Below are 11,788 nucleotides of genomic sequence, written 5' to 3'. Positions count from 1 at the left end.
TGGAGGAAGTTTAGATGGGTTTTGGGCCACTTTGGAGAGGTGTTGGGCTGCAACACACACAATGCCTTTTCGGTCCCACGGTTAACCGTTGGAGTATCAAACGAAGTCCAAATGGCACGAAACTTGACAGGCGGTCTACCGGTAGTAAACCAAGGCCGCTTGGCAAGTCTCGGTCCAATCCGAAAACGTTTAACACCCGCACATGAAAAGAGGTAGAAAGGGACACCGGAGGACATAGGAGCGCCGGAATGCAAAACGGACAATGGGGAAAATGCTCGGATGCATGAGATGAACACGTATGCAAATGCAATGCACATGATGACATGATATGAGATGCATGACAAAGACAAAACAACACGAAGACAAAAAACCCGACAACGAGGAAATAAAATAACTTAGTGCCGGAAAAGGCAAGAGTTGGAATACAAATATGGCATGTTACATATGGGGTGTTACAACACTCCACCACTACAAAAGGATCTTGTCCCGAGATCTAGGACTGGAAAAACGCCGGGTACTCAGAATGGAGGTGATCCTCGCGTTTCCAGGTGGCTTCACGGTCGGAATGATGTGACCACTTGACTTTCAGGAATTTGATAGACTTGTTGCGAGTCTTGCGCTCAGTTTCTTCAAGAATAGCAACTGGGTGCTCACGATAAGACAGGTCTTCTTGGAGATCAATCTCTTCAAAGTTGATGGTGCGATCAGGAGTATTGAAACACTTGCGGAGTTGAGACACATGCAATGTCGTGCACATTTGCAAAGTTGGATGGAAGCTCAAGTTGATAGGCGAGATCGCCTCTTTTGCCAATGATCTTGAAAGTACCCACGTATCTAGGGGCAAGGTTCCCTTTGATACCGAAGCAATGAGTACCTTTCATTGGAGAGACGCGGAGGTATACATGGTCTCCGATCTCGAAAGCCAAGTCGCGATGCTTGCTATCATAGTAACTCTTCTGGCGCGATTGCGCGGCTTTGAGATTTTCACGAATGACTTTGCACATTTCTTCAGCCTCTGTGATCAAGTCATTGCCAAGAAGTTGACGTTCACCAGTCTCTGACCAGTTAAGAGGAGTACGACACTTCCTGCCATAGAGAATCTCGAATGGGGCCTTGCCCGAACTCGCTTGCAAGCTGTTGTTGTAGGAGAACTCAGCATATGGAAGACAATCTTCCCACTTCATACCGAAAGAGATGACACAAGCCCTGAGCATATCTTCAAGAATTTGACTTACTCGCTTGACTTGGCCACTAGTGTGAGGATGAAAAGCTGTGCTAAAGCGAATGTTGCTGCCCATGGCCTTCTGAAAAGAATCCCAAAACTTGGAGGTGAAGATGCTGCCACGATCTGAAGATATCAACTGCGGAATGCCGTGCAGAGAGACAATCCTGGAGGTATATAGCTCTACCAACTGAGCTGTTGTGATATATTCTTTGATAGGAAGAAAATGAGCCACTTTAGTGAGCTTGTCGATGACAACGAAGATAGCATCATTGCCATGCTTGGACTTTGGAAATCCAATCATGAAGTCCATCTCAATATGGTCAAACTTCCATTCTGGAATGGCAAGAGGTTGGAGGAGACCAGCTGGTCGTTGGTGTTCTGCTTTCACTCTCCTACAGACATCACATTCATTCATGAACTGAGCAATCTCGCGCTTCATTCGAGTCCACCAATATGATTGCTTGAGGTCCTGGTACATCTTTGTACTTCCGGGGTGGATAGAGAGGAGTGAATTGTGAGCCTCGTTCATAATGACTTTACGAAGGTCACCTTTAGGCACAACAATGCGATCCTTGAAGAATAGAGTATCCATGTCATCAAGACGATAGCACTTGTACTTGGGTTGACTCTTGGCAATCCCAATCTTCACCTTCTTCACCATAGCATCAAGAAGTTGAGCCTCGCGAATCTGATCTTCCAAAGTAGGAGAGACTTGGAGGTTGGCAAGAAATCCTTGAGGAACAACTTGTAGATTGAGTTTGCGGAAAGCTTCACAAAGCTCTGGTTGGTAGGGCTTGATAATCAGACTGTTGCAGTAAGCCTTCCTGCTCAATGAGTCAGCAATTACATTGGCGTTGCCTGGAGTATATTCAATACTCGGATTATACTCTTGAATCATTTCGACCCAACGAGTCTGCCTGAGGTTGAGGTTTGGCTGAGTGAAGATGTACTTGAGACTCTTGTGATCGGTGAAGATGTCCACTTTTCTTCCCAATAAGAGATGTCTCCAAGTTAAAAGAGCATGGACAACTGCTGCCAACTCGAGGTCATGAGTGGGGTAGTTCTTTTCGTTGGGCTTCAACTGGCGAGAGGTATAGGCCACAACTTTCTTCTCTTGCATCAACACTGCACCAAGACCTTGAAGGGAAGCATCACAGAAGACCTCGAACGGTTTGGATTCACCAGGAGGAGTCAGAACTGGAGCAGTGACTAACTTCTCTTTCAAGGTGTTGAAAGCGATGTCACATTCAGGCGACCAAACATACTTCACATGCTTTTGAAGGAGGTTGGAAAGAGGCTTCGCGAATTAGAGAAGTTCTCAATGAACCTTCGACAATAGCTTGCGACCCCAAGGAAGCTACGGAGTTGCTTCACATTCTGAGGTGGTTCCCAATTCACAATTGCAGACATCTTCTCAGGATTAATAGCTATGCCCTTGGCAGAGATGATATGCCCAAGGTAGAGAACCTCATCGAGCCAAAACTCGCACTTAGAAAACTTCGCATAGAACTGATGTTCTCTGAGTTTATCCAGCACCAATCTCAAGTGCTTGGCATGATCCTCCTTGTTCTTGGAAAATACCAAAATGTCATCGAGGTAGACCAAGACGAAGTCATTTGTGTAGGCGTTGAAGATGAAGTTCATCATGCGAGAGAATGTTGGAGGGGCGTTGACGAGGCCGGAAGACATGACAGTGTATTCATATGAACCATAGCTTGTTCTGAAGCTGTCTTGGGGATATCTTCTTCACGAATGCGAATCTGATGATAGCCCATACGGAGGTCAAGCTTGGAGAATACTTGAGCACCTTTGAGTTGTTCAAACAACTCGTTGATGTTGGGAAGTGGGTACTTGTTCTTTATGGTCTTCTTGTTCAATGGACGGTAGTCGACACAAAGTCGGTCCGTCCCATCCTTCTTCTTGACGAAAAGAACACCACAACCCCATGGAAAAGAACTTGGTCGGATGAGACCCATACGCTCTTGAATATCGAGTTGCTTCTTCAGCTCCTTCAACTCTTCAGGTCCAAGCTTGTAAGGACGTTTGCAAACAGATTCCGTTCCAGGCTCAAGATCGATGACGAATTCAACTGGCCGGTGCGGAGGCATTCTTGGAAGCTCTTCTAGAAAGACGTCTTGATACTCACAAACGACTGGAATCTGAGAGATGGCATCCAGCTCGCCCTTCTCATTGAGAGAAAACAGACGGATGGTATCATCACGAGCGGCAAAGACGATTACATCCTCAGACGAATGTGTTAATTGAATCTGCCTTGCAGCACAATCAAGGTGAGCCTTGTGCTTAGAAAGCCAATCCATTCCAAGAATAAGATCAATATCCGAGTTGCCCAGAACAATAGGAGAAGCTAGAAATTTGTAGTCACCCAACGTGATAGTAACATCCGGGACGCAGATATTAGCTGTCATTTGCTTGCCCGGGGACACAATTGATAAGGACCTTTGCAAATGCTGATAATTGCACTCATACTTTGATGCAAAAGGTTTAGAAATGAAACAATGCGATGCACCAGTGTCAAAAAGAACTTTTGCAGGAACATCGTTGTCGGTGTCAAAACCGGCGGATCTCAGATAGGGGGTCCCGAACTGTGCGTCTAGACCGGATGGTAACATGAGGCAAGGGACACGAAGTTTTACCCAGGTTCGGGCCCTCTTGATGGAGGTAAACCCTACGTCCTGCTTGATTAATATTGATGATATGGGTAGTACAAGAGTAGATGTACCACGAGATCGGAGAGGCTAAACCCTAGAAGCTAGCCTATGGTATGATTGTATGTATATGATCTATCGACTAGCCTGGCCTCGGTTTATATAATGCACCAGAGGCCTAGGATAACAAGAGTCCTAGCCGAATACGCCGGTGGGGAGGAGTCCTTGTCTTGATCGCCAAGTCTTGTGGAATCTTCCTTGTATGCGGCAGCTGTCCGAACTGGCCCATGAGTATGCGTCCATGGGGGTCCTCGGCCCAATCCAACTGATCGGGAGACGATGTGATGAGTACCCCCTAGTCCAGGACATCGTCAATCGTTAACAGGAAGGTTAACCATAATCACATATGACGAGTCCTCTTCCTGAGCTGCGTTCATCTAGTTGACCTTGCCGTGCTTGGGATTATGCTTGACCACTGCGGTACTGGCAGATCTCACAGGAGGAGGAGGAGGAGGAGGAGGAGGAAGACGCCTCTGATTGAAGCATTTGTTGGCATAGTGACCCTTCTGCTGACACTTGTTGCACGTGACCTCCAAGAGCGGACGGTGATATGGAGCACTTGATCTTGGAGCTTGAGACGAAGTCTTGTTCTGAAAGCCTGGGTTGGGTGGGTGGGAAGATCCATTGCCACCTTTGCTCTTCTACTGATAAGGCTGATGGAACGGAGGAGGAGGAGGCAACCAATACTTTTGCTGCTTAGTTGCCACTTGAGTTGAGGTAGAAGGAGTTGCATCTTTGACTCGATTCTTGGAAGCATCACACTTAAGCTGAGAAGCCTCTTGTTTTAGTGCCATGTTGTAAAACTCATCGTACTTCTGCGGCTCTAAAAGCACAAGAGCTAGTTGGAGATCTTCTCCGAGGCCATCTCTGAACTGGTAAATCATGCTCTTCTCGTCAGGGACGTCTTGCTTAGCGAAACGAGCGAGCTTCTGGAACATGATGTTATACTGGTAAACAGACAAGCTGCCTTGCTTCAGATTGCGGAACTCCTCACACTTGCTCTCAACAACACTCTGAGGAATGTGGTGAGCTCTGAAGTCTTGACGGAATTCATCCCAGGTAATCACACGACCTCCTCTGGAATCTTTGTATTGCTGAAACCATTCTGCAGCTTGGTCTTTGAGTTGGAACGAGGCAAACTTGACAAAGTCCTCAGGCCTGACGTTGCTGCACTCGAAATGCTTGCAGATATCCACGAGCCAATCATCAGCGTCTGTTGCCTCAACACAGTTGCTGAAGGTCTTTGGCTGGTTAGCGAGGAACTGGTTGAGTGTAGCAAACTGATTCTGATTGTTGCCATGGCCTTGGTTCCCTTGGTTGCTCTCTTGCCAGAGTTGCATGATCAGCTGCGTGTTTGCATTGGTAGCGGCCATCATAGCTTGACATGCCTTCGGAGGTGGAGGTGGTGGTGGCGGATCAGGATTCGAATGCGTTGGAGGAGCCATCCTGAAGAGGGTGACATCCGTTAGCATCTTGATAGACATATATTCAAGCTGAATCAAATGGATCGAAATTGCAACATATAGTCTTAACATCTGAACAAAATGAACGAATGCGTTCCAATAGAAATGGTCACACTTCCATAAATTGAGAAGCCACTTAGATAGAGGTAGAAGAATAAAACAACAAGGTACGGACAAGAACAAATACTTGGTGAGGATTACCCAATCACGAACCAAATATCCGTGGAAGAAATACTAGAGCTACATGAATTCCCACCTATGAAACTCCTGAACCTTTCCGGTTATGCAATCAGGTGTTGGGGATATAGGGGAAGCATAATATCTCACCCAAAGCTAGCAAATCCTACATCCAGCTGTATCCATCCTTCAACACATAACCAAGAAAAACTTCGGAAATCATTTACCTCAACCTTCGAAAAGCATCCGTTATACGAGTTATGGTGATACTCTCGAAAACTCCCGCCCCAGTACTGGGTGGCGTCGAGGTTATCTCACCAACAACTGCATAAAAGAGATTTTCGATGTTGGCGAAACTCAGGTATTCCAGAATTGCAACGATAAAATTGTGACGACAACACCTCCAAGCTCAACTCCCCGGGACACTGCCACAACCCCTAAATGTCAGGAGGCACCAAGAACAATGATCTCGTCACAAAACCATCGGAACGATTCCAAGATACCCGCGTGATCCTAATTTTTTTAGTGAAATTTGAGAAGAGAAAAGTCAAAACTCTACGTCAGGATGCCTCACCAGAGCGACGAAGGGACTGAGGAGTAAAAAGAATCCTACTCTCCGATATATATAATCCTAAATGACTCAAAACATTTTTCTAGACTCAACAACGCCAGCGATTCGATCAAGCAGGGGGCTCCTAAGGTCGGGGAAGGCTCTGATTACCAACTTGTAACACCCACGATGCGGCTATATCTCCCATGTGTCGAAGCACGACTTAGAGGCATAACCGCATTGTAAGCAATGTCGCAAGTGACGTAATCTTCACAACAACCCATGTAATGAAAAAGGAAAAGAAGTACATAGTTGGCTTACACTCGCCACGTCACACAATAGCATAAATATCATTACATTCATCCAGATACAATGAAGGTCCGGCTACGGAACCAAAATAAAAAACAACTCCAAATGCGACAAAGTTCCCGATCGCCCCAACTGGGCACCACTACTGATCGTCTAGAAAAGAAACGTAGTATCGTCCTGAGTCCTCATCAAACTCCCACTTGAGCTCAGTCGAATCTCCTGGAGCGGTATCATCGGTCCTGCATCTGGTTTTGGAAGGAATCTGTGAGTCACGGGGACTCAGCAACCTCACACCCTCGTGATCAAGACTATTTAAGCTTATAGGAAGGGTAAAAGTGTGAGGTGGAGCTACAGCAAGCAACTAGCATATATAGTGGCTAACATACGCAAAAGAGAGCGAGAAGAGAAGGCAAAGGCAAGGTTGATGAACTATGATCAAGAAGTGATCCTAGAACAACCTACGTTCAAGTATAACACGAGATTGTGTTCTCTTCCCGGACTCTGCCAAAAAGAGACAATCACGGCTACACACTCTGTTGATTCATTTTAATTAAGTTAAGTTTTGGGTTTTCTACAACCGGACATTAACAAATTCCCATCTTCCCATAACCGCGGGCACGGCTTTCGAAAGATCATATCCCTGCAGGGGTGTCCCAACTTAGCCCATCACAAGCTCTCAAGGTCAACGAAGGATATTCCTTCTCCCAAGACAATCCGATCAGACTCGGCATCCCGGTTACAAGACATCTCAACAATGGTAAAATTAAACAACAAAGCCGCCCGAATGTGCCGACAAATCCCGATAGGAGCTGCACATATCTCGTTCTCAGGGCACACTCAGATGAGCACTCCGTACAACTAAAACCAAACCTCGAGGTTCCCCGAGGGGGCGCTGCAAAGGGCTCTAGTTTGGACCAACACTCAGAGGAGCACTGGCCCGGGGGGGTTAAATAAAGATGACCCTCGGGCTCCGGAAACCCAAGGGAAAAGAGGCTAGGTGGCAAATGGTAAAACCAATGTTGGGCATTGCTGGAGTTGTTTTATTCAAGGCGAACTGTCAAGGGGTTCCCATTATAACCCAACCGTGTAAGGAACGCAAAATCAAGGAACATAACACCGGTATGACAGAAACTAGGGTGGCAAGAGTGGAACAAAACACCAGGCATAAGGCCGAGACTTCCACCCTTTACCAAGTATATAGATGCATTAAAAATAGACAAGATATCATAATGATATCCCAACAATAAACATGTTCCAACAAGGAACAAACTCCAATCTTCACCTGCAACTAGCAACCCTATAAGAGGGGCTGAGCAAAGTGGTAACATAGCCAAACAACGGTTTGCTAGGACAAGGTGGGTTAGACGTTTGACATGGCAATATGGGAGGCATGATAAGCAAGTGGTAGGTATCATAGCATAGGCATAGCAAAAGAGCGAGCATCTAGCAAGCAAAGATAGAAGTGATTTCGAGGGTTTGGTCATCTTGCCTGCAAAGTTCTCCGAGTTGACGTTAGCTTGATCCTCGTAAACGTACTCAACGGGCTCCTCGATCATGTACTCGTCTCCTGGCTCTACCCAAGCAAGAACAACAAGCAAAGGGAGACACAATCAACCACGTGCAATGCACAAACAACATGATGCAAAACACGGCATGATATGCGGGATGTGATATGCGATGCATATGCATGTTTAGGGAAGGAAAGATTGAACCTGGCCTCAACTTGGAAAACCAAGAGTGCCACTGGAAAGATGAGTTGATTTCGGTCGAAATAGATATAAAGATCACCGGAATCGGATGCACGGTTTGGAAATGGCAAGCAAAACAAATATGGCACCGATTTGCGATTAACAGCACGAGGCCATCTAAATGCATCAAGAACAACAAGCTACTGCACTCTAACATAGCAACAAAGTACATGACAGGGATCCACTCAATATGCTTGACAAAATATGAACACTGAGCTACGGCTAATTCACTCAATAGCAGGTTCAAACAAGCATGGCAAAAGTGCAAAAGATATCAGCTTACAGACTTAGTGAAAATAACAACATGACAGGAATTTAACATCAGGAAGCAATGTTTAGAGCAAGGTAACAACATGCTACAGGAACATATCATGGCAAAGCAAGACATGGCATGAAGCTACTCAAAGCATACAACAAAAGTCCCTTACTAACCATAAGCCAAAAGGGATCAGAAAATACAATGCCAACCATGTGAACATAGCAATTATCGTTAACAGATTCAGACTTAGTAGAAAACTGGAACATGGCAAAACAGATATTAAGTAGGCATGTTTATGAGCTTGATGCACTCACCACAAGGAATTTCATGATAAACTAAGCATACACCCAGCAAGTAGGCATGGAATAGAAGCTAGACATGGCAAGAATAACATCATAGCATGCATGGATCCACTACAAAAACCTTGGCAAAAATGCTTAACATGTAAACATTCTGCCAGGAACATTTTATAGCAAAAGTAGAGCTCGATTGACTCAAGCTACGGTGCTCCATAATTGCAAACAAAGACATGGATGGATAGAGCACCACAATATCTACAAAACATCATTACTGATCATGCTCAAAAGAGGCATGAATCACTCTGTATCAACATGAACACATGGCATAAAAATATAAACAGGGCAATGACTTAGAATATTTCTAAGTCCCTGAAATCAGCAACATTACGAGGGCTACTTTGCATGCTTGTGCTAGTCACCACAGAGATCACAAAAATACATGGCATACACCCCTGTAAAGATGGCATGGCCTACTTCAAAACTCATGTAGAGCTCAAGTTCATAGGAGGCACACAACAATCATGGCAAAAATGAAAAATGATCAATTACTGAAAAGAAACTGAAACTAAAAGAAACTAGCACTCTTGCAACAACATTTAGGGCAACAAGATGAGCTTAAATGAACATGATGCAATGAGATGAAATGAAGTACTCGTCGAGACAAACAATTTGATATGCTACACGCCCGAAACGGAGCCACGGTTGCAGAGTTATGCCATGATGAAGATATGCAAAAATATTAGGGTTAGGGGCCAAAAGTCAACCCGAGATCCAGATCCAGATCGCGTACTGTAGCAACGCACGAACCGAGGTTTGCCAGCCGGAGTTCGAGGTCGCCGGACTTGGGGCCGAGGTCGCCAGACTTGGCGGAGGAAGGAGCCGGCGAGGAGAGGGACTTGGCGCGGCGAGGCGACGGCGGAGGCGGAGGCGCTCGGTGACCGGCACACGACGGAGCTCGGCGAGGGCGGCGGTCGGCAGCGGACGGGGCCAGCGAGGCGGCGCTGGGGTGGCGCTAGGACGCCGGCAGGCGGCGGGGCGATGGTGCGGGCGGCGCGCGGCCTCGGGCCGGGGAGGGCTGGCCACGGGCTGCGGCGGGCCGCGGTGGTGAGGAGCCGGCCGGGACACGTGGCACTCGGTGGTTGGCTGGGCGCGGTTGTCCGGCGCGGCCCGGACGTTGTCCGGCGCGCGGAGGAGCGGGGAGCTAGGGTTAGGGTAGGGAAGATCCTAAAATTTCGGGGAGGAGTTAAATTTATAGGTAGAGGGACCTAGGAGGCTCCAAATTGAGCACGGTTTGCGGCCACACGATCATGATCGAACGGCCTAGATGATGGAGGAGGTTTAGATGGGTTTTGGGTCACTTTGGAGGGGTGTTGGGCTGCAACACACATGATGCCTTTTCGGTCCCTCGGTTAACCATTGGAGTATCAAACGAAGTCCAAATGGCACGAAACTTGACAGGCGGTCTACCGGTAGTAAACCAAGGCCGCTTGGCAAGTCTCGGTCCAATCCGAAAACGTTTAACACCCGCACATGAAAGAGGTAGAAAGGGACACCGGAGGACATAGGAGCGCCGGAATGCAAAACGGACAACGGGGAAAATGCTCGGATGCATGAGACGAACACGTATGCAAATGCAATGCACATGATGACATGATATGAGATGCATGACAAAGACAAAACAACACAAAGACAAAAAACCTGACACCGAGGAAATAAAATAACTTAGTGCCGGAAAAGGCAAGAGTTGGAATACAAATATGGCATGTTACATATGGGGTGTTACACGTGTTGTGCTAACGCTTCCGCATTCGGTCTATGAGGGTACGTGGACACACTCTCCCCTCTCGTTGCTATGCATCACCATGATCATGTGTGTGTAGGAAATTTTTGAAATTACTACTTTCCTCAACACAACTCACCAGGGCGCGCCTGGGCCTCCTGGCGCGCCCTGGTGGGTTGTGCCCCCCTCGGGGCACCCCCAGGTGCAACTAGGGCCCATTTCCTTCCTTATGGCCCATAAAAAATCTCCGTAAAGTTTCGCGGCATTTGGACTCCGTTTGATATTGATTTTCTGCGATGTCAAAAACATGGAAAAAACAACAACTGGCACTTGGCACTATGTCAATAGGTTAGTACCAAAAATGATATAAAATGATTATAAAACATCCAAGATTAATAATAAAACAACATGGAACAATAAAAAATTATAGATAGATTGGAGACGTATCAGTGGTGTCGGAAGCCTACTCAAAATAGAAGGTGAATCAAGTGCGGAGCTAGATGGCAGTTCCTTACCTCCCCCTGTCTTAGAGGGTACGATCTTGGTTCTAGTGTCTTTTAGATTCTTCATAGTGATCAACAGATATAATTCCCAAGTGACTCAGCAAATAGAGCATGCTCCCTGGCAACGGCACTAGAAAAAGGCCTTGATAACCCACAAGTATAGGGGTTCGCAATAGTTTTTTAGGGTAGCATTTCACCCAAACTTATTGATTCGACACAAGGAGAGACAAAGAATATTTGTAAGTATTAGCAGATGAGTTGTCAATTCAACCACACCTGGAGAACTAAATATCTGCAGCAAGGTGATCAGTAGCACAATAGTATGATAGTTTGATAGCAGTGATAACAGTAGCAATAGTAACATCAACAGTAACAATAGAAGTTTTGTAGTGATTGTAACAGTAGCAATAGCGAAAGTAACTTAGCAAAGATCAATATATGAAAAGTGTAGGCATTGGATCAGTGATGGATATTTGTGTTGGATGACATTAATCTTATAACAGGCACAACCTAGAGCAATACACAATAGCTCCATTTCATCAATGTAATGTAGGCACATATTCCCTATATAGTCATACATGCTTATAATAAGAACTTGCATGACATCTTTTGTCCTACCCTCCCGTGACAGCGGGGTCCATATGGAAACTAAGGGATATTAAGGCCTCCTTTTAATAAAGAACTGGAACAAAGCATTAACACATAGTGAATACATGAACTCCTCAAACTACGATAATCATCGAAAAGAA

The sequence above is a fragment of the Triticum dicoccoides genome, chromosome 4A, assembly GCF_002162155.2.
Source record: "Triticum dicoccoides isolate Atlit2015 ecotype Zavitan chromosome 4A, WEW_v2.0, whole genome shotgun sequence".
Classification (NCBI taxonomy): domain Eukaryota; kingdom Viridiplantae; phylum Streptophyta; class Magnoliopsida; order Poales; family Poaceae; genus Triticum; species Triticum dicoccoides.
The sequence above is the reverse complement of the archived record's forward strand: the minus strand, read 5'-3'. Positions refer to the sequence as shown.